Source organism: Marmota monax, unplaced genomic scaffold, assembly GCF_021218885.2.
Source record: "Marmota monax isolate L192 unplaced genomic scaffold, Marmota_monax_Labrador192_F-V1.1 WCK01_AAM20220418_F8-fsc00260, whole genome shotgun sequence".
In the NCBI taxonomy this organism is placed as follows: Eukaryota; Metazoa; Chordata; class Mammalia; order Rodentia; family Sciuridae; genus Marmota; species Marmota monax.
The window spans coordinates 1,420,028-1,443,880 of NW_026694062.1; the positions used below are offsets into that span (position 1 = coordinate 1,420,028).

General features: G+C 46.1%; 1 protein-coding gene and 1 long non-coding RNA gene across 12 annotated transcripts in view; one reads left to right on the forward strand and one right to left on the reverse strand.

Annotated features, from left to right (window-relative positions):
• The window catches only part of Tbl1x (transducin beta like 1 X-linked), a 184,343-nt gene that overhangs the window by 53,713 nt on the left and 106,777 nt on the right, over positions 1-23,853 (reverse strand). The window contains exon 1 of one of the 11 annotated variants that reach the window (XM_058585532.1): positions 2,589-2,607. The exons of the other annotated variants lie outside the window; for them this stretch is intronic. The gene's annotated coding sequence lies outside the window, so the exon portion shown is untranslated. Of the gene's footprint in view, positions 1-2,588; positions 2,608-23,853 lie in introns of those variants that run through there. 11 annotated transcript variants of the gene reach the window in all.
• Positions 21,223-23,148, forward strand: LOC124106566 (uncharacterized). Its single transcript, XR_006856097.2, has 2 exons — positions 21,223-21,534; positions 22,779-23,148. It is a non-coding gene; the product is annotated as an uncharacterized LOC124106566 (long non-coding RNA).

Sequence of the window (23,853 nt, forward strand, 5' to 3'; positions counted from 1 at the left end):
TTTGTTTTCGGACAATACCTTAGTGCAGATGATAAACTATGCACAACTCTTTTTATTTTTCAGTTGCTACAAACAAATGGGCCATTTCCCCCTTTGTCCGTAAGAAACTTCTTGTCCTGGGTTGGGAATGAACCTAGTCTCTTAGAGACTTGAAATTATCCAGAATCATCTAAAAACCAAGTAACCAAGACAATTAAATGACCGTCATTTTCTTTAAATTCTTACTCAACAGTTTTCAGTCAGAATCAAAAGGTACCAGGTTTAACACGATTCAAATCCACACGAGGCTGCATGCTCAAGCTGTTTCTTATTAGTGAATTTATAAGGAACCCCGTAAATTGTTTTCAGGAAGTTCAAGCAAATTATTCCCACCGAGTTGTGTTTATAGTAATACTGTTTAAAGGAAGGAAATTAAAGAGATTCTACAGGCAGGTTCATGAGCCTTCAGGTTTCATTACAACGCATTAAAAAAAAGAAAAAAAAGAAATCAAGAATATACAAGATGAAAGTAATACCAGGCAAGAAGAGTAATGAGATTTATACAGAATACATCCACAACTCCAGAAATTAAAAGGCTTAGGAATGAAGCAGCAACAAAGGAATATTGATTTCGCTTCTAAAGTTTTTTTTAAAAAACCCACTGATTTATGGAAAGAAAAATCTTTAGTGGAGATAAACACAGCAGTACTTGTTAGAGTAAGTGGAAGCAGAAAGCAAATCACTGTTTGCAGGATTGGGCTGTAAATTATGAGGGGTGGGGAGTGGGCAGGGAGTAAGCCTTATGATGAAATTACTAAATGTCATCAAGTATCAAAATACGAGCAGATTTCACCACAATAAGCTCCAAATTGCCTGTAAATTAAAACATTACAATCCATAATAATTCAATAAGTAATTAATATACAGACAGCTCTTATTACAAGCTGTTCAGGGAAAAAAAAAAAGCCTTAGAAATGAAATTCCTATTTTCTTTGGTCCACAACAGATGGTAACTCACAAATTAGAGTCTTGAAGTTGAAGATTATCTTTTATATATGTTGCAAAACTCTGTAAGTGTAATTAACTTATCTCCTACGTGTGATCAACACAGAAAAAAATTGGGCATGGCGACTCTGGTTTATAACATTCTGTGGTTACGCCAGACATCAGAACTAATTAGCTCATTGATAGAAACGATACATGAAAACGAGAAATCCAACCCCCGGATAGCTGGTCATGACCGACTTCCGTTTTCAGTAGAATCATTATTAGTAAACTGTGCCAGCAAGAGATGTTGATGTAAGTGAAGAATTCGTGTAAAGCACAAATGATGTTAATAACTGCAACATGTTCTTTTTCCCAAACGGCACGACCTGACAGATACAAAAAGAAGTCTCCGTGTCCTGTTGCCCTGGGCTCCTGGTGTGGCCGACATACACCCTGGGCTCTCTGGGCTCGCAACTCAGAAAGTACCTGCCTTCCCACGAAAAGTAGGTCAAAACAGAGCTTGGGCCGATACAGTTCTGGAAACAATTAAGGCTGTAATCAAATATGACAAAATAATTGACGAACTCCTGATCCACCAGCCCTCCTTCCCTGGTGCATTCACCTTGACCTTTAAGTCACGCTCGCACGTCTTACAGCTTGCTGTGAGGCAGGTGTGCAGTTCCAAGACCAACTTCTGTAGACAGTGGACCAGCAGATTTGAGAAGTGACACGTACACCGTGGGTTTTGCCTTTGCAACGCTGTCATTGCTGGGGAGAGGTATTGGCCCCATGAATTGTTCTGTTGTTTGCATATGAGAATGTGTAACCACAAATCCCACCATTTCATGTGAGTATAATGCACCAGTAACAGGATGTGTAAAGAAAAAAACATACCACTGGCTGTGAGATTTCTACAGCATAGGCTGGTCATGGGGTGCATACACAAGGAATGCTACGTGAATGAATGGTGTACCACATCAGGGATTGAACTAGGGGGTACTTAAGTCACCTCAGAAAGCCCATCCCCCAGCCCTATTTTGTATTTTATTTAGAGACGGGGTCTCACCGAGTTATTAGCACCATGCTGTAGCCGAGGCTGGCTTTGAACTTGCAATCCTCCTGTTTCAGCCTCTCGAGCTACTGAGGTCACAGGCATGCACCACCATGCCCAGCTAAAACTAGCCATTTCAAAGTGCACAGTTCAGTGGCATTTATATATGTTACGTGACTAGAACCTATACCCATTTCCAAAATATTGTCACCACTCCAGAAGGGAATCCTCTACCTGGGTAAGGAGGCTGTTCCCACTCCCTTCTCTGAGTTATAGCAACGAGCAGATTGACTTCCTGGACTTGCCCATGCAGGACGCGTCCTGTCGGTACAAACCACACTGCGTGGTCTATGACCTTCTGTGTCTACCTTCATTCACAGAGCATGTTCACTTCCATCAGGTGTAGCACACATCATTCCTTTTAATGGCTGAATACTATTCCGCTACGTCAATGGATTGCATATGGTCCAGCAGGTGATGAGCATCTGGCCCCTAGGAACAGTGCTGCTTTGAATGCGCACGCACGAGCGTATGTTTGGGCATCTACTTCACATTCCCCGGGAGTACCTACCCAACAGTGCCACTGTCCTCCTCTGCTCTCTGGAGATGAGTCTACTCCTTCCTAAGGACCCAAGAGGAAAGCAGGAGAGGTGGAGAGAAGCTCGGCTGTCCTGACCTAGGGGAGAGAAGGGGATGTGGCTACAGAAGCCAAGCAGACAACAAAAGAGCCACCTGCCCTGTGGCCAAGAATACCGGGCTATTTTTCTGTTGGGGGCAAACAAAATGACCTTCCCATTCAGACGCATGTGCTACTGGGTGCAAAAGCACTTTCAAATAAAAGCACGAGATTATCAGGTCTCTGCCTCCCTCCTACCCCCGCCCCAGGACAGCAGGCATCGGGAGAGACTCCTCCACGCCATGACCACAGGTGGAGCTCTCCTACAGGGGATACACAGCACCCACCCCCAACCAAGATTAATCCAGGCCAAAAAGTCAAGGACCGAGGCTGAGGAGCTCTCTTACAAGAAAATAAATCGCAGAAGCACCGAGTTCATCTCTTTGTGGCTGCTGCCTGGATAATTTTATATTTTGCAGGGGGTTTAAAAATACTAGAAAGGTAGCCAGGCGCAGTGGTGCACGCCTGTAATCCCAACAGTTCAGGAAACTGAGGCAGGAGGATCCCAAGTTGGGGGTCAGCCTCAGCAACTTAGTGAGGCCCTAAGCAAGTTAGCGAGACCCTGTCTTAAAATAAAAAAGGGCTGGGAATGTGGTTCAGTGGTTAAGCACCCCTGGGTTCAATCCCTGGTCTCTCCCCCCCCCCCAAAAAAAAAAGTTGAAGATAAACATAATACAGGTCTTAAGATTCAGAAAGGATTGCCTAAGGGTTATTTCCATAGGTTGTCAGAAGGCTTCTTTCTGTGTGGTCCAAATTTATAAAATAAATAGCTGATGGATCGCGACAGGATGTGTTCTCATTGATCGTAAATCAAGATGTTTAACAATGTAATTACCGATTCTCTTTCTAGATAAAATATAATCAAGTCTGTACAAGAAAACTCCTTTAGCTCCCCATGGAGAGGCCAGTAAGGAACAGGTCTGGGGCCTCCTGCCAACAGCCCGTGGGCACTTGCCAGCCATGGAACAGAGTCACCAGGGACGTGGATCCTCAAGGGCCCTATGGACACTTCAGGTGACATCTTGTCTGCAACCTCAGGAGGGGACCCAAGCACAGCATTCACCCAGCCTGGTCACACTGACATTGCTGACCTTCAGAGTCTAACACACTGTCAAAACCAGGTGGGGAATATGCCTGGGGCAGGGGGTCTTCTCAGCAATGCCTCATAAATCGGGGATAATGTTTGCAAGGCTGTGGCCTGGAAAACCCACAGCCAATGAACTCGGAAGCCCATCAACTGGAGATTTTAAAGTAGCAGAGAGTGTATGCCAAAGTATGTTCTTTGGAATGATTTTTTTTTTTTTGGATGGGGCCAGTACTGGGGATTGAACCCAGGGCCTTATACATGCTAGCAAGCACCGTACCCCTGAGTTACATTCCCCACCTTTAATTTTTTAAATTTTGAGACAGGATCTTGCCATGTTGTCTAGATGACCTCAAACTTGTGACCCGCCTGCCTCAGCCTCCTAAGTAGCTGTGATCACAGGCCTGCGTCAATGTGCTGGACACAGAATGAAGTTTTCCAGGTCACTTAGTAGGTAGGCATTTGTTATGAAAAATGGTCCCCCATCCAAAAGGACCGGCATCGAGGGGTTAAATGGAGATGGAAAGCGTAACAGCCCGCACATGTTTGCCTGGCTTGCTCTGAAGTGCTTTGAACTCACTTAATCCTGATCATTTAAAATGCACAAAGTGCTTAGAATGCTATCTGCTCAGATGACCTGTATTCTGTCTTGCAGAAGCAACGGTTCCCATCCTCACGGGGCTATTGTCAGCCCAGGGACTTCCACAGTGCCCAGGAGCTGCTCGGGCACCTGACAACACCTTGTCCCTCTGTGCCTTGATGTGCTCACAGCTCAGAGCCGCAGGCAGCACATACTCTGTGATGTGCCTTCTTCCCCTAGCAATGCTTCTCCTGGGCTCCCTGTGCACCTAAGCGCCGCCCAGACCATTCTCCAAGGTTCACTCGGTCTACGTCCAATGCCTCCGCAGAACACTTTGCACGTGTTGAAACGTTAAAGGCAGTTTTCTGATGGATGATGAATAGACCCTGCCACTAAACACCAAGATCAATGGGGCTCCCACGGCTAGAGGCTCACGTGTTTTCCAAGGGAAATACACAAGCAATGTGACTTAGAAAACAAGACTCTGGAAGCCCGAAATGCAGAATGACAGTGGTCAACCATAATGGATAAGTGTGCCAGGTGATAATGACAACAGTAAATGCTACTTTTAACATAGTAATAGTGTCAAGAAGTGGGGCAGTTCTACACCAGCCCTGCCCACCGGGAATTAAAATCAGGACACCATCCCTGCCTCTTTTCAATCACAACCCATCAATCATTTTCTCACATCATTTCTGAGTCACGATTAGAAAACCCTTTGTGTAGTTGGACCATTTTCTGCCCCTGTGGTCAATGTATGCCTATCTCTATCCAGAAAGGGGGACACGCCTTCTTCACAGTCACAAGTATGGCATACAAAAAGGGTTATGTATTCTTCACTTAGTGACACTCAAGTTTATAATAATCTATTTGGACAAAGTTTACATATTCTTCCTACATTTACATATGTAGTTTACATAGTCTTTACACACACACGTGAAAACATTTCCAAATGCTAAAATCATTCACCTATTTATTTTTCTCAAACGCACAGAATACTAGAAACATTTATCTTGGAGTGACCCCAAGTGGTGTATTCTTTGTACGTTTTTAGGTCCCCCCCCAGAGGGGTGTCCTATAATTGGGACAAAACCACACAATAGGTTAGTGTTCTTTAAAAATAGGTCTAGGAAACCATAAACTAAACCCAAGACACTTCTGAAAAGATTTTCCTTTTAAAAAAATCTGCATGGTCTGGCAGGACCACGCCTATAATCCCCGCAGCTCAGGAGGCTGAGGCAGGAGGATTAGAGTTCAGAGCCTCGCAACTTAGCGAGGCCCCGTCTCTAAATAAAATATAAAAAAGTGCTGGGGATGTGGCTCGGTGGTTCACTCCCCAAAGTCTGCGTGGGTAAATGATAAAAATTGCCGTCCCATGTCGACAGAAAGAGGCTGTGGCTCAGCCCCACCCTGCTTCTTTCCACTGCACAGCTGTCATCACAACTATGTCTCTGGCTAACACCCCCCTGGCAGCCTTGATCTTGGAGTCCGTTTCTTAAGGAAGTTTCTGAAAACCAGGCCCCAGCAGGCTGCACACGGTGCCACCTTCTATCAACTACCTCTATCGTGAATGCCACTCACATTTTTCTCAATCAAAGAAAATGACGGAGTGTTGTATCTTTCATGAGAAAAATCCCCCAGCCAGGCATTTTTATAACCACACGCTGGTTCACACTGCCGGCATCTGACGTGCAGAGAAACACACACACGAACTCCCCCCAGCAGGCTTAATGAAGACGAAATGCCTGAGGAGATCTCCACTGTAACGTCCGTTAGGCTACCGTGTCAATCAGCTTTCTGACACTGTGACAAAACACACGAGAGAAATCAACTTAGAAAAAAGGTTTACTCTGGCTCATGAATTCAGAGGGTTCAAGTCCATGACCACTTGACCCCATGGCCTTTGCCCCGGTGCTAAGGCAGCACATCATGGTGTCTGTCCCTGGGGAGCAAAGCTGTTTGCCCCACAGTAGCCAGAGAGCAAAGAGAGAAGGGGTCGGGTCCCAATGTCCCCCTCAAGTGCACACCCCAATGTCCTAACTTCCTCCCATCAGAGTCCAGCTCTGAGAGGTTCCACCCCCTCCCACAGCGCCACAGGGTGTAGGCCAAGTCTTTGGCACCCTGGCCGTGGGACCCTAACCGTGGCACTACTGTGTTCTATCCTCCCCCTTCATGAAACGAGTTTAGCAGGTGGGGACACACCCAGGCACGGCCATTGAGAGGGCACTGCTGCAGAGCCAGAGCTAGAGCTGGCAGGAGCACGCTTCCTGTTCCAAGGGCCACGTGGCAAGCAACTTGGACAGGAGGCAAGCCCACTCACTCCACCTGAGCCACTGACCACAGGCAGATGATGGGTGGCCGTGTGTCCCAACCAACAGGCTGCAGGCTGGGTGGTCACACCTCTGCCTTGCAGTGGCTTCACATCAGACTCACAGCTGTGCACTCCTGGCACAGGGACCCACTGAGAAGTTAGGACAGGTCACCTGCCACTGCCAGTGACCTGCCAGGAACAGGGACAGGAACACACCACGTACTGAACCTTACTCCAGGGTGAAGCGGGTCTGTGACCATCCTCAGTGACGGTGGAGAGGGCGGCAGGAGCGTGGGTTGGACCTCCACCAAGGTTCCTGGTCCCGGGACACTTCCCAGGGCCGCTTGGGGACTCCACGGAGCATCCCTCTCTGCTAAGAGGGTTCTTGCCAAGTGCCTAACGGCAGCTTCCGACACCAGAACGCTCATCTTTCAATTCACACAATAAACCTTTGCGGCTGCTGTAAGACCTCCAACTCCTCAAAGCCCTTTCCTACCAATTGACGTTGCTGAATAGAACAGGGTCAAGTGCACACAACACCGAGTGCCCAGAAATCCAGGGGCCAGAGGACACATAGGTCACCTCCCCTGCACCCGAGGGCTGTGCGGGTCAGTTTTCTCCTATCTTCTTTTCATGTGTGTGAAAAGCAAGGACACTGGCTTAATCTCACATGACACTGGTACAAAAAAAGGCAGTTTGTAGTGTAAGATCACTGGGATTTGTGTGTGTGTGTGTGTGTGGGGAGGGTACTGGGAATTGAACCCAGGGGCACTGTACCACTGAGCCACACCTCCAGTCCCTGTATTATTTCTTTTGAAACAGGGTCTCAATAAATTGCCAAGCCTGGCCTCAAACTTGTGATCCTCCTCCCTCAGCCTCATGATCATTGGGAAAAGAAATAACCAAATGTTTTGCTGGGAAACAGTAAGTCTATCATTTAATTTGAAACTACTTTTATCATGGAGAAGCACTGACAGACCACATGAGACAATGAGTATTTAAGAGCTCTATCAATTATCCACATAGGTCACAGCAAGAAAATGTGTCTCATAATAACAGCTAGCACAGGGTTGAGCATTACATCTGTCAAAAAGATTCGGGTCTCCTACTACAAGTGCTAATGAATCTTGAAACAGGAAAAAACATGTTTAAAAAAAGTATTCTGTGAATCAAATATCTTCACCAATGGGAAACAGAATTTCCACAATACTCAGGGATTCCAATGGTCTCCTTTGACTGAATAGTTAGGGACCAGATGCTGAAGTCAAACCAAATACAGGGAATTTTTATGGATGGGGGACGTGTATGTCAGAGGATTACTGCGACTCAGGAAGCAGGCACGCAGCTGTGGCCTCAGCTACTGGGGAGGCCGAGACAGGAGGATCACATGAGCCCAGAAGTCTGAGCCCAGCTTGGCAAACACTGCCAAGAAGAAAGGTGTGTGTGTGCGTGTGTGTGTTTTGGGGGTAACAACTTAGCCACACAAGCAAAACGGAAGTGAATGAAGCTATCCTTGCAAATGGCGCTCGATCACATTTATCTGTGGCTTTCTTAAGTGGAAAGATGTTCATTGGTTCTCAACTGAACTTTGCAAAAAGAGAACACACACATGCCCACTTCCTACGAAAACTAAATATCACAGAAATAGATTTTAAATGTGCTTCCCACTGTAAGCTTAGTCTGACTTGCTTCAAGACTTCTCTTATTTCTCAGGCCCTAATATCATTGCTTAAGTCAAACACCACACCCAGTATAAGTTACGTGGTACCTGTAGGTGTGGTACAAAGCTCCGACGGTGATACTCCTGAAAACAAACACTTGAACAAAGTAAGGTGTCACTTAAATAAGTTCACAGAAGGACAGATGCTATTTTATGTTAACTTTCTACAAGTCACACTTGAGTGTCAAGAACATCTCTTTGTAAAACAAGTCATCCTATAGTCCCAAATGTGGAATTTGCAGGGATATATATATATATATATATATTACATCTCAGATTAAATCTGGAGGCACATGCCTTTCAGTTAGCTATAAACCTTGTCCCCCAAAGTGTATGAACAGAAGGGTATGATGGGGTACACCTATCAAAAACCAGGATTACCACATATCTACACCTCCTGGTGCACACCAGCATTATGCACAGTCACGAAATGGAAAAGCCTGTGTTTATCAACAGAGGCATAGATAAACACAACGTCTTATACCGTAACCTACTATTCTTCCTTTAAAAGGAATGAAATTCTGATACGTGCCACAACATGAATGAACCTTGACGACGCTGAGGGTAATAAGCAAGATGCACAAGGAAAAATGTTGTATGATTCCACTTAAGTGTGGACTTAGGGTGGTCAGAGAGACGGGCACTGTGCACAGGGAGAAATAGACAGTTATTGTGTACTGGGTACAGAGTTCCAATGCAGGTGATGAAGGAGTCCTAGAGATAGACGAAGAATGTACTTCACACCACTGAACTCTGTTTAAAAGCGGTAAATTCTGCGTTACGCATATTTTACCACATTTTTTAAAACCTGCAATGCAGCATTGGCGCACAATGTCATTCTTCCAGAGAGCCTTCTGTTTTATAGAAAAATATTAAAAAATTATAATGATTGTGCACAGTAGAAACAGAATCATTGCCCAGTTTGTTTTCAAACTAACTCGTCCAGAGTATACGAGTATCTACTTTCTCTTCACAAGCCAGATACAAACCCTTAGCAGAAACAAACAAAAAAATACACTCAGTTATTTTCAAATTCACAGGCGACGTTTGACATGGTTCCCAGTAGAGGAGAGGCATGTCCTAGAAATAGCCTTGGAATCTTGAAGGTTTCCGAAAGACCTGAATGTTTATCAAACTGAGAAATTCTCGGGCTAGCTTCGTCCTTGGAGAATTCAGCTATGCAGTAGCAGAATGGAATACTTTTGTCAATTAAATTCATACTCATCCATTTTACTGGGAAATGAGGATGGATGTTCTTGGTAAATCAAGGTTAATCAGTCATTCAAAAAAACAACCCATTATGCTGTTCTAGAATGCTCAGGACTGTACTCGTAGCTGTGTGTCACAGAAAAAAAGCATATTTTGGCTCCTAGTTTCAGAGATTCTAAATACTGTACTTAAAAGTGTGTATCTGCATCTCTTACAGAGTCCTGATAAAGCCCAAGGTTAAAGAGCTATCACTTGAAAGTGCCCAAGGAATGCATTAAAATCACTACAATACACCAGACACCCCCATCCTCTGAACCCCTTTACCAAATGCAAGCATCTGAACTCTGCACTCACAACCTACATGTAGGTAAATCAAGAGTAATTTCACTACAACCAACTTCAACTAGAGAGAAATAAAAAATGAAATCTTGGAAATCACACTGCACTCCATTGACTATATTAACTAGCTTATAGTAATTCATTTAAGTATGTCCCTAAATAATTCATTTCGGTATGAGACGTATCTGATCTTCTGATCTAGTTCCCTACCCTACCTCCTTCACCTTCAAGGACCAGTTTAAAATGTATCTCCTTCAGATCCTTCTAGTGTCTCCCTGGGTATCAGGAATGTGACACTGTAGGAGGCCCGACCTACTTTACTGTGTTTTGGTGCCATCTGGGACAGGGTGGGTAGGTGCTGCTGACATCTATGTGCAGGGCCAGACATCTCATGGTGCACAGACAGCCCCCACCTCCAAAGATCATCCAAGGTCCAAGTGACATTGAGAAAACACATTCCACTCCACGTTGACCAAGGGGACTTCTGTTCTTGAAGTCAGTTTCACATTCTGTTCATGTTGAACGTTTTTCTTGCTCCTATGTTGTCCAGATGCCCACACGGTCCTGGTAGGAGCAGAGTTTTTCTATTTTTCCAACATTCTAGGAGTGTTATTTACGATCTCGGTTATTTATGGTCATGTGGGAAGTGTGACCTCACAGGCTGGCTATGTAGAGTCTTAATGTTTTCATCTTCTGACGCTTCTGTCCCTCTAAAAATAACATTTGTGTCTGCACAAAGGGTCCTCACAGACGGATTTCCGTGGAGAAACAAAGATACCCTGCCAAATTTTAATAGGATGAATGGTGGCAGTTCTACCACTGAGTTATGCAATTAACAGGTGAGATAACTCTGCTGTCAGCGTAGGATACCTACGGCAAAAAAAATACACACAGGGGAGCATCCTCTTCATAGTGAGACTACCTGCATCTCAGACCTTCACGAACCTGACTTTGCAACCTACTCGGGGTTGAACGTGGGCCTTCAGAGCCCTGGTCCCTGTCAAGTAAAAGAGCAATGCCATGCAGAGTTGGAGGTGAAGGTGAGGAAAATAAAGACCCAAATGATCAGATACGCACAAAGGGGTTCAGGATTTATAAGGCATCAATGTAAACTGGAACCTCACACCCCTCACCCAGCATTGGGGATTGAATCCAGGGCCTCACACCTGCTAGGCAAGTGCCCTAGAACTGAGCCCCGTCTCCAGCCCAAGGCTGGACCACTACCTTCATCACATTTGACCACATGAAATAGTGCCTACTGAAACTCAGAATGCCTCGCCAACCAAGCCAAGAGCTAACAGCTCAAACTGAAGACATGGTACCTGGGGCTGGCCATCCCATCTCCCTCACCATGCCACCCCTACCAGATTTTAACAGCTCCGTGAGTTACAACGTCCTCACAGAGACGAACCACATTCTAGTTCTTAATAGGCGCAAATATTATGTAAGGAAACACAGGGCTACAAGATGAGGGCCTTTGCTATGCAAAAATCTAGCAACATAAACAATACGAATGCCAAAAGAAATGCCCAGAGTCCCACTAGAGAGGGCAGGGTCTGCCAGCCTATCACCACCCATTTTTCCCTTTAGGAGTAGGACATCTGAATTTTACATGGGTACGTGACGTTACCACACACACCCTTCCCACAAGAAGGTATCCATGTAACCCAGTTCTAGCCAATGAGCTATAAGTAGAGATCAGAAACGCACCTTTGCAACGGTTCCCTTAAAGGCAATGAGGCTCCTCCCTATTCTTGAAGGAGTGGACAGTGGATGTGAAGGCAGGAGCTGCAGCAGCCGTCTCGGACCCAGGAAAAGACAGCGTTGGGGACCCCATTCTGTGGAAACCAGAGGTCCCCTCTCCCCACCTCCAAGCTACAAAAGTTACACTTTAGGCCATTAGTTACCTGTCGAATTATTCATCTTTGACTTCCCATTTACCTTCTAAGGAAGGTTAAAAGCCACTAGCTAACATCATATAACTCAGATCCATCAATGGGAGAAGGAAAGAAAGCATTAAATCTATGGTCAGAAACCAAACTCTTCCCTGGTGCTCAGCAAGTCCACTGTGTAGATGAACAAATATCACCCACTATACTTTTTTTTTTTTTTTTTGCAGGGGGGAGATTTAATTTTCTGGGTTTGGAACCACATTTCAAGTGTTCTAGAGCCCTGAAGAGTGTTTTAATACTATAAACCAAAGCTTGAACCAAGTCCCTTCCTCCTCCAAGGAGGCTGCGGCATTTTGGCCGACATCAAAGGAAGCAGCCCCGGGCTAAAATCCTGCCTCAGACTCTTGCAACTCTAGCCATCCAGTTATTCACTAGGTTGGAGCAACTTTACTGAGTGCCATGAGAACAGCCGTTTATCTCACGGGATGCTTGCACACCAGTACCGTGAGCCCTCTCGGCCAACAAGACACACCCAAAAGGGAGACCCTGTCAGAGTCCAGAACACAGCCTTGACTCACTTGGATGTGCTAGGTTATCTTTTTAGATTTTTTTTTTTTTTAAACTACGGATTGAACTCAGGGGTGCTTAACCAGTGAGCCACATCCCAGCCCTTTTTAGTTTTTTTTTTTTTTTAATTTTGAGACAGGGTCTTGCTCAGTTGCTCAAGGCCTTGCTAAGTTGCCGAGACTGGCCTTGAACCTATGAACCTCCTGCCTCTGCCTCCCTAAGACCTTGGGATTACAGGTGGAATGATTTTTTTTTTTTTTTAAAGGCAAGAATGAAACCTGGGTCTGGGCTGGAATTTTAACTTAATCTAAAATGTAACCGAGTTCTACTTCCTTCATTCCTTACATGAGAACTATTGTTCAGATGGATCCTCATTGTTCAGAAGAAAAAGCAAGGCTGAGCTCTAATCTTGAATTGCTAAGGAGCCATATAAAAAACGTAGGAAACTAACTTGAACGATATATTTTACTTAAGTCCCATATATCTAAAGTAGTTACCATTTTCAACTTGTATCCCATATAAAAATTGAGATCTTTTACATTTCTTTTCCCCGATCTCCCAAACTGACAAGGTATATTTTACAACTTTAGTGATCTCAGTTTGGATGATAAATGCTCACTGGAAATATGCGACTGATATTATATAATAGTTCATAAGATGAACACTTGACAATGTAGATTCACACGCCTGTGGTTCCCAGTATACCTACAAAAGCTATTCAGGAACTGTAGGAAGTATCAAGGGGCTGATGGTACAAGGCCTGCCTAGCATGCACAGGGCCCTGGGTTCCACCAACAGTGCTGAATTTTTTAATTTAAGTTCATTTGAACGTAACCTATTCCTCAGTGACAGTAGGCTCACTTAGAGCCCTCAATAGCTCCTAGGGACACAGAGAAGCCTGCAGAAACCAAAATTCTTCGATTATGGTCTGCAGGAAGGAGAGATGTGGTGCTGGGGATTGAACCCAGGGCCTTACATGTGCCAGGCAAGCGCTCTACTGCTGAGCCATAAACCCAGCCCCCAGATTTTAGTTGTCGATGGACTTTTGTTTTATTTATTTATATGTGGTGCTGAGAATCCAACCTAGGGACTGTCACATGCCAGGCAAGCACTCTGCCACTGAGCCACAACCCAGCCCCATAGGGGACTTTGTAGGACATGTATTTCCTCTTTAATTGATCCATTGCAAGTTTTTATTTTTTTAGGGAGGCACTACTAGGGATTGAATCCAGAGGTGCTGCGTCACAAAGCTCCTTCCTGATACTTTTCACTTTATTTTGAGACAGGGTCCAAGTTGCCTAGGAGGAACTTCAACTTGGGATCCTTCTGCCTCTGCCTTGCAAGTCACTGGGATTGGAGGTGTGTGCCACCGTGCCCAGCACAAATATTTAAGTATATGTCTATGACATTTCCACTCCACCCCCCCCCGAATCAATTCCAATTAGTCAAAACTAGAACTGCTCCAATTTTAACACTATTGTTTCTAAAAACAACACTTTCTGCTTGGAAAATATTTTTCTGTATTATAAGTCCATTTTTATGTGGTTTCATGCAGACGCTAGAGCTTGGACTGTCCCAAACTGTACCAAATATATTATGTTGTACTTTGCAGATATCACATCAGAAAAAAAAAATCAAAATAAATATCCCACGAATTATTTCTATAGAGTTCATTTGTGGAACTGATCCTATTTTGGCTGAGTTAAATAACAAATCACGGCATCACTACATATTAAGGTAGGGTTTACAACGTCAATTTAATATATTCAAGTATATACTACAATATAATTTTTGCCCCGTTTCTTCTGACCTTGACGTATTGCAATTCTGGCTCATGTTCTATTCCTGCTGGTGGAAGAAACCAAATGGCTTCTGTGGTGGTGAAGGCTCTGCAGTTTGTGGAACGTAGTTGGCAAGATGAAGAGACATACGGAGTTTGGGTTTTTTTAAAATTTTCATGACTCTTAATTCTGTGTACCTGCCAGTTGCTAATTCTATGCCCATAGCTCTTTTCCCCCCCTTGACCATCATGAAACAGATTAATAATGCACTGTTGTAGCTGAAGACAAAGCTCTAGAATTTTCTCTGCTCAAAGTTATTTTTAATAGAGTGACTTATAAGTTTTGGTTCGACCCCTGATCTGAGTCCAGGCAAGAGCTGTGGATCTCCTAATGACAAGCAATCAGCAGGCAGAGACCCGAGAGCCCAACCTTGCACCTGGAGCCCCCGGTGAGCTGGCATTGTGGAGAGCTATAAATGCTCACGGGGCAGGGCCCCTGTCTGGTTGAGATGCTCTCACCTACCCAGGAGAAGTGACAATGGCAATGCTTGTTAATACAAGCTGCACCTTCCCCACAGGAGGACAGAGGCAAGCACGCTAACTAGCCATCACTGCTGCCAATGCGTCCACATTTAAGGTCCCAGCTCGGAACCCAGTGTGCTGCTATGAAATATGGGTGGCCCCGAAAACATCCCTTGTTGCTGTGTTGTTATTGTTGTTACATTAAATCCCCTTTTAGATGAGATACCCTGCCCCTTACCTCCAGCAGTGATTTTCACATGGAGCTCAGTCCTGGCCCTCACAGGCACGGGGAAATTGATAAGCCTAGAGATGAATACATCCATGGGATCCATGAGGACACAGCCATCCCTCGACAGCCCCTGTGTTCGCTGGAGGAGCATCACTGCCCCGTGAAGTTCTGTTCAGAGTTAATTAAACACCACCCACAGGATGGGCATCAGCAAGGACACTGCGTTCTGTTCATTTTGCATGATGGAAATTTTGCAGCAAAGGGAAGGGAGCTTTTGGTTTCTCTGTGTTCATGGAGAGGCGAAGAGGTCCGCTTCTCCCAGGCTGAAACTGGCCCTGTGCGTGGCTACACCCAGGACCTATGCAGCTGGTCTCCAAGTGCCAGCCACCTGGAGCCACCTTCTGAAAGGAACATGGGGGAAGCAGCCGCGTCCTCTCCATGGCCAGTGTCTGTGCCTACTGTACGGTGTCCCGCCAAGCACAGCCCTGGTTTGTGGGGCAGACTATTGAGAGAAAGTGGGATCTCGAGCCACTCCTCCATGGATTAGCGCGACCTATTCAGTTTGGCAGGAAATGATTCATTCGAAGCCTGGCTTACGTATTCAGTGCACTTTGGAACAAAAACATACAAACATCATCAAGGATCTAAATCTGTTATGTTGCAAAACAGACGCTCTACCCCCAAATTATTGGAGCATTTGCTTTTAAGTACTCCAACAATCATCTCTGAGTCATCACTTACCTCTTCTATCATCTGTTTCATTTCAAAGTTTGAGAAGCTTTCTTTAGAGAAAAAAAAAAAATACTTTTGCTTAGAACAGACCCAATCAAGGGAGAAACAGGAGTTGGTATTTGGCAACTTTCTAATGCTGTGATGTCACAAGATAGTAAGAGACCCTGCTGACAGGATATGCAGAGAAGCGTGAATAATGACGTCCAAGAAATCCAGAAAACAAAGGAGAGAGTACAGGACGGCTCCGAGCTGCAGAGACGGCATAGACGCGCCACTTCCCAGACACCTGATGAGTCCATCTGCAACGTAAAGCACATGTCACACACACGCACGTACACACACACAGACACACACTCCTAGGACACACTAGACCCTGGCTAACGACATGAAGGAACCCATTGGCAACCTTGCCAATGTACAATGACGTTTATAAAATCATCTTTTATTGATGAACACCATCTTTTGTTGAAGAATCTCTGCGTTTCCCACCACCATCACCGTGTGGAAACACTGTCACTGGGTCAGCATACTTGGGAAGACACACCTGCCAGCACCCACACACCTCAGTCCCCGAGCAAGCCGTGCTCACCGCAGGACACCCGACCTTGCAGGGACAGGGCTGCGGTACCAACAGCAGTGCGTGTGGACATCCAAGTCCCTTCATTTCCAAACAGGTTCCTTCTGGCTTTAGCTTTTAACATGCGGATGCAGTCTAGCTCAAGTGCAGAGACTAAACATGCCAGCAGACATTAGAGGAGATGCATTCGGGGCTGGGGTGTAGCTCAGGGGCAGCGCTCTTGCCGAGCAGTACATGAGGCCCTGGATTCTATCCCCAGCCACAGAAAAGACAAGAGTCTTGCATTTAGCTGAAACCGTGACATTACAATCCCGGACAACAACCAGGATGAGGGAAACCCAAGAAGTTTAATGTGCAAAAGGACCTGTGATATACCTTTTAGAAGTGGCTCCTGTCCAACCCAGGGAAAGGAAATGCTGCCTAATATAAAAGACCGGGGGTGGGACGAGGGCTAGATGCAAAGCCAAGGATGCCAAGCGTTCCTGGCTCCTCGGTCACGTGAGCACTGCCAACCCACTGTGCCCCCACACTCTCCACCCACGTGTCCCTCCTCCCTGCTGGACAGCTGCTGTGACCTTTCAGGAAAGCCACTGGTCATTGGTCTCAAGAGCCCTATAGTTCTATTTCCAGCCACCTACACTAAAGCAAAAATTGGAAGCAATTGCAATCTCCGAACACATGTGTTAAATAAATTTTAGAACATGCTCTTGGGGGGGAAGAGACGCATGCAAATTCTCCCCCTCTAAGGTCATGTAGAAGGTGCACGCTGCCCAGCTGAGCAGACAGGTGGCCAAGGCACATGTGTAGACATTTGGAAGAAAACAGGGAACTTCTGTGGGTGCCTTTAGGTGTCTTGTTTCATGCTCATATTTATTTACCTTTCAAAATGCTTGCAACACCTGGCTTTTATATATATATATAAACAGAAAAGAGGACAATCTGGCAAGCTAAGAACAGTTACTATCGCTTCCTCTGGGGGGTGGGGTCTTCCTTAGAGTAAAGGACGGCTGTTTACCTATCGCTTCTCTTCTAGGAGCGTTCTGGAAGGCCTTCCCCACAGGCCGGCTCCCTTGGCCACCTTCCTGAACTTTCACCATGCTAACGTCTATAAACACAACATCAAATATTTATGGTTGATATTTGCTGCTTCTAAAAATACTTGGAGGAGAAAGGAACTCTCTTAAGGAGGCCTGCACTTAACCTTCTCGCTGAGCTAGCCGAGCCTTCCTCTTTGGAGACAGCTGCCCACAGCATGGACGGCCGGTACCCTTCCCTCTCAAAAGCCCAGTCCTTCTGCCCAAGCTGGTTCCCTGGGACCAAATTAAAGCCCTGGCTGTTGACTTACTCCACAAGTAAGTAAATATTACATAATGGATGAACTGGGAGCAGGAAAAAAACGATTCCCCTCTCAACAAAAACCACTTTGAATGCTTTTACCAAGACAGGTCACCAAACTGGAATATACAGTCAAACTGGTGGTGGTGTGGGCGGGGATCAAAAGATCTGGGAACCAAAAGCAGCCTCAAGATAGAGTGAGGGCATTTCAGTATAGAATCTACCTCTCTAAATCCTCCCTCCAACACGGACAGTGTTGAGGCCAACATGGTAGAGCACTCCAAGAAAAACCCCATGCCTTCTGCAGAGAGATGGCACAGGTATATTTTCATGTAAAACCAAACAGTCAAGTGTCACACTTCCCTCCAACCCCAAAGGAAGAGTTAGAAGGGCACAGCACCCCCAGGACGCTCCTCCCCTTCCATAACCCCAGTCCAATCATGTGAAAAACACGCGGCCAACCCAAGCGAGGGCTTGTCCTCCTGCCATGTCAAGGTTGGCAAGCACAACCTTGGGGCTGGAGGTGCAGCTTGGGGGTGGCAGAGTGCTTGCCCAGCCTGCGCGAGGCACCGGGCGTGATCTGATCAGGCGTGGCACTGTGTGGTGAGAAAGTCAGTGCAGACACAGGGGTGCTTGCCTTTTCTGCACATGGACAACCCGTGGTACCACCCAGAACCAACCAGGCAAAATCTATACCCCTGGCTGTCACCAAGGCACCACCACCAAAAAAATCCACCATGTTAAGGCTCATTAGCATGGGCAACCCAACCCAGATACACACCAACACTGGGCTGTCTATCATCTCCCAACTGTCACTGACGGGCAGCCACTGCCTCCAAAACGCCACCTGCCTTCATGTTCCATCTCCGCTTTGGCATTATTGTTATTGGTTGTTTTTTCCCCTTGAGAAATTTTGGTTACCCACCTCAGACTTGAAAAGGAGAGAAGGTGAGAATTCTTATTGTTTAAAAATTGCCCTCAGGACCCTGTTCTGCTTATACAGATTTCCTCCAGCCTCCAAGAGGTGTCAACAAATAACTGCTGAAGGAATGGATTTTGTACTGCAAAGCACCAAGAAAATGCAGCCACCTCTTAAGCCACGACTAAGACAAAATGTTGTAAACTCTGAGCACTCGGAGAGAAGTCTCATCATTAGTCAACGCTGCCCATTAACTATACAGGTTACTCAATTGTTTCATTATTTTGGAAATGAAAGGCCAATATTTCCTAAATGTCTTGGGACAGAACAAGCATGTGGAAATGCGATAGCAATTTTGAAATTAACTGGAAGATAAACGTGAATTCCGAGCAGCAAGAAGAACCCATCCAGTAGGGGGTTCGATAACCATTTTCATTTGATTGGAGGAAAAGCCATTTTTCCTATTGAAGAGCTCAGTTAAGAGCACAAAATCGGTGCATAACATTTACTCATAGTTGACTGTGGTGTAGGCAAGGGAGAGCATTTATATGTAGGCTCTCTCAGCTCCACAGGTTAGGGCAAAGATTTGGTTAAAGAAGCAAGGGCAGCAGTAGTCCTCCTCCTAAATTACCAGTACCTGAGGTCAACTGTGATTCAAAAATTATCAAGAAATTTCCATAAACAAGTTTTACATTGCATGCTGTTCTCAGTAGTGTAATGAAATTTATGCAGTCTGACTCCATACTGCCCTGCATTTGAACACCCTTTGTCCAGAGTATCCACACTGTATACACTACCCACTCATTAGTCACTTGGCAGCATCTCAACTGTCAGATCAAGGGTTGCAGTTAACTCTAATGCTGTGTTTAAGTAGCCCTTATTTTATATAATAATGGCCCCAAAGTGCAAGAGTAGTGAGGCTGGCAACTCGGATCTAACAAAGAAAAGTCGTCTAGTGTTTTCTTTTGGCAAAAAATACAAAACTTTATCATGGGTTATGTAGGCACAGGGAACAATAGCACACGTAGTATTTGGTACTATCCATGGTTTCAGGCACCTACTGAGGGTTTTGATAAGGATCCAATGTGGATAAGAAGGGATGACTAATTTTTCCACCATTTCTTATCATGATTACACATTCAGAGTTATTCCTTAATCAGGATGCCAATTTGTGAGTATAAAAAAAAAAACAAAGAGATATTGTAGGCGATTTTTTCAGTGGCACCCAATGAGCCTTGCCTCCCGACACTTAAATTTACCACACTGTTGGTCTGAAATACAGTAGGAATTATTGTGCGTTACTTCTGTGACCGAGTTAGAAAAAGCAGGGGCTGCAGCCACACGTGGAAGGGCATGTAACAGAGCCTGCAGCCCAAACAGGTTTTCCAAGGTTTCACGCCACGCTGACACCTTGCCTGTAACTTCATCAGAACCAGCCAGCTGAGGTGCCCTGGGTGCCTCAGGTGACAGGACTCATGAGAGACCATCAACCACTAGCTGGGCTTTGGGGTCACCTGCTACACAGTGAAGATAACAGGGGCGGAAGCTGGAAGTGCATCAGCAGAAGGGAGGAAACTGGGCAGAGACAGCGACCCAGTCAATCCCGCTCCCCTCCAGCCTCCGCACGTCCATCATCATTACGTAGTTCCACTTGTTCCCTTAAAGCACACGAAGCAAAAGAACCCACAGAACACGTGGCAAACAGGTACCACCGTGCACAAGTACATTTTTGGTAACACCCAGATTTGGAAAGATCACACTGTTGAATCCCATCCCCCAAATCCCCAGGGAATAACTTGCTCCCCTCGGTGAAGCATTTCCACATCCATTTTAAATGAGAGCAGAAGAAAAGTCCTCGCTTAAAGTTCTTGATGTACTCTGAGGTCAATCCTAAGCGCATGTGATCTATTTTACCAAATTCTTGACATACAGACAGAAGAAACTTTCATCACCTTGCATCACTGTCACAGAGGAGATTCCCTTGAAAGAAAGTGTCCCTTTGTGACTTTAAAGTACTTATGTTATCTCACGGAACAGGGCTAAGACTTCTTCCAAAGCACCATTCCGGGCTCCGTTTGGTCAAACTTGTTTACGAGTCCCACATTATCTCCAGAAAAAGGGGAAAGGTTGGACACACGTGCTCATTACTTGGGGGTCAAATTAAGAAGCTCGTGTTGTTTGAGGGCTCTCATGATGATGAACGCATATTCTCAGCATAGCTCCTGGAAGCTGATCCTCCAGGGCCCCGAGTGCCTCCAAGGGCTGAGGTTACCTCCTGTTTACATGTGAGGCCACGGCTGCCAAGAGAGGAAATTCCAAGGTCAAGGTCTCACCTGCCCCCCTCCGGGACTTCCAAACACAGAACATTTCCCACTGGACGTTCTGTTTGTTTAACATGGTTCCCTGGAAAGAGCCGAGAGTCCTGAACAAGGTCCAACTTAGCCCCCAAGCCTCCTGTGCAGGATAACTTCTTTAGGAGAAAGCTGCATGAGGCCCCGTGGAAAGGGCCTTGGATCCCAGCTGCAAAACCATGAGGGCAAAACGGCTTCTCTCCTGTGATCCCGTCACTAGAACAGGGCGAGGGCTAAGCTCAACGTGGCCAGACTCGGGTGACCCTTTGGTGGCCGTGGGTCTGGCAGAGCTGGTGCTTCATGGCTGAATCAGAGAAGCCCAGATGAGAAGAGGCAAGAGGGCACTCAGCCTGCATTTGTGGAATTCCTGCCGTCCAGCCACGTGGAACAGCCAGATCCCGCGAGGTGTGACCAAGAGCAGGCTCCTGGACCAAAATCCACCTGGGCATGCAACTGTGAAAACCGCAAACCAGAAAACTCTCCCTCTGACCAGAGCACACGAGAAATCCCCTCCTAAGGGGAAGGCAATCGATGACCACACACACCCACTGTGCTTCATTTACTCCAAATGGGCCCTTCCATCAGGAAGATGGCTTCCAACCAGATCTAGTGTGGGGCCTCCCTACCCCGACAGGCCGCTGTGTGGCAGAGAACAGCAGTGACGCTGACCTTTGAGGGAACACTGCACTTGCAGGTTTGTTTTATTTACATGTTAATTTTATCAAAGTCAAGGAATGTGCTGTTTGGATTTCTTTGGCCTCTTTACAAAAAAGTCTAAATGGCGAGAGGCCACGGGCCATGCATGCTCACGTAGCTACCACAGACCACAGCTCAGAATCTGCAAGAGGGTGCGGTTGGTGGGACACAGCCGGTGTTATGGGTTTAACTGGGTCCCGTTAATCTGCAGATCCTCCAAACATGTCCCAATTCTGCAAGAGAATCCACGTAGATGTCAACAGTTAAACGAAGGTGGGGTCAAGTTAGACTAGGGTGGGCCCTCATTTAACATGATGATACCCTCTTAAGCTATCAGTCAACATAGGGCTGGGGGTGTAGCGCCATTGTGAGGCCCCGGGTCCAATTCCCAGCACTGGTGCGGGGGAGAAAATAAGAAGAGCTATAGAAAGACACACCCAGCAGAGAGAAGGCCAGGTGACAAGCAGAGACGGAGGGGAGGTGTCTACAAGGTAAAGGCCAAGGACTGCCAGAGCCACCAGAAGCTAGAAGATGCAAGGAAGGGTCCCCCACCGAGAGGCTTTGAAGGGAGCAGACCCTGCTGCCATCTTGGTTTTGAACCTGTGGCCCACAGAACCAGGAGACAATACATTTCTAAGCTGCCCAGTTGGTACTGCTTCGTTCCAGCAGCCCAAGGAATCCAAAACTCCACCAACACACACTAAGTTTCAGCATCACTGTTAGCAGAGAATCCACAGGCAGGCAAAGGACACTCTGGTGAGCTTTGGTCCCGTGTGGAGGGAGAGTGGACACAGAGGACGCACAAACCAAAATTATGGATTAACTTTTTAGTGATTCCACAATGTTGTCCAGAAATGTACACACACACACACACACAGAAGATGAGCACATTTGTTCATGACACTGGTGGACATACATGCATTTGCACTGGTTTTATATCACTAATTATTCTAAAAACAGGTGGTGAATGGATTTCAGATCAATACGAGACTCAAACACTGGTTTTTGCTTGGCCCCAGGGACCATCACACCAAACCACAAACAGATCAGAGACTATCACTAGGATGAGCTCCTTCAGCCCCAGCAATCAGCCTTCTCGACGCTTTCCTTAACAATTCCGAGGGCCTGCAGGTGTAGCTTAGTGGCAGAGCACTTGCCCAACATACGCAAGGGCCCGGGTTCCTTCCCTAGCACTGCAAATTCATAGTAATAACGATGAATCTGAAATGACTTCCCTCATAGGGGGACAGGAAGGACCTCAAATCCACCTACCTCGATGCCCACCTCTCATGAGGTCAGAAAAGCCAACCAACATTCCCTCTACTCGCGGACTTCTCCAGTGGACTGTTCAAACCCTGGGGCTTCTCATTCTCAACTGGCTCAAGAACGTCAGCTCCATGTGGATTGAGAAACATTTCAGTCAACAACTGAGTCCTGAGCTTGTTTTTAGGTCTTCTGGATTCTACAGCTTCATGTCTAAGTCAAACAGGACCAACTATTAGAAAATATAAGGTACTAAGAATCATTAAAACATTCCTGACATTTCCAAAAGGGAGAAAAGCCATCCCATCATCATTTATTAAATAACATATGTTATGGTCTGAATTTTAAATGTCTCCTAAAGGCCATGTGTTACAAGGCTTGGCAACAGACTGGTGCTACTGGGGGGTGGTGGGACCTTTAAGAGGCGGAGCCAGTGGAAAGAAGTGAGGTCAGTGGGGGGTGTGGCCTGGGGGGGATACTGGGACCCAGGTCCTTCCCTCAGCTTCCCTGAGGCTACAAAGGTGAGGAGCTCTGCTGCACCACATGCTCCCACCATGATGTTCTGCTGCGCCACAGGCCCAAAGCAATAGGGCCCAGCAAATGTGGACCATGAACCAAAGAAGTCTTTCCTCCCTGTTAAGTGGATTTATTAAATATCATTGCAGCAGAGGAAATTTTACTAAGCACAAATCTCTCATAAGAACTGAAATTCAGTGAGTTTGTACATGGTTAGAAGATGGAGAAGAATCTTAAGACGGCTCCACTCCATACTATGCAAGCGCGCACGCGCGCGCACACACACACACACACACACACACGCAGACCACATTTTTCAACTTCAAAGTCTCCCAAGGCATGGGAGCCCTGCATCCAGCAAACACAATCATCAATTTCGCTTCACACATGCTAACTCGTAACCTCCATGACAAGGCTTTCTGAGCCAGACTCTCAGAAACCTTGAGCTTTAGCAGTAAGACTGAGCCACTGTCCCCAGCCCTGCACTTGATAACCACGTACAGCTGGACATCACTGCATGTCACTGCCATGTCAATCA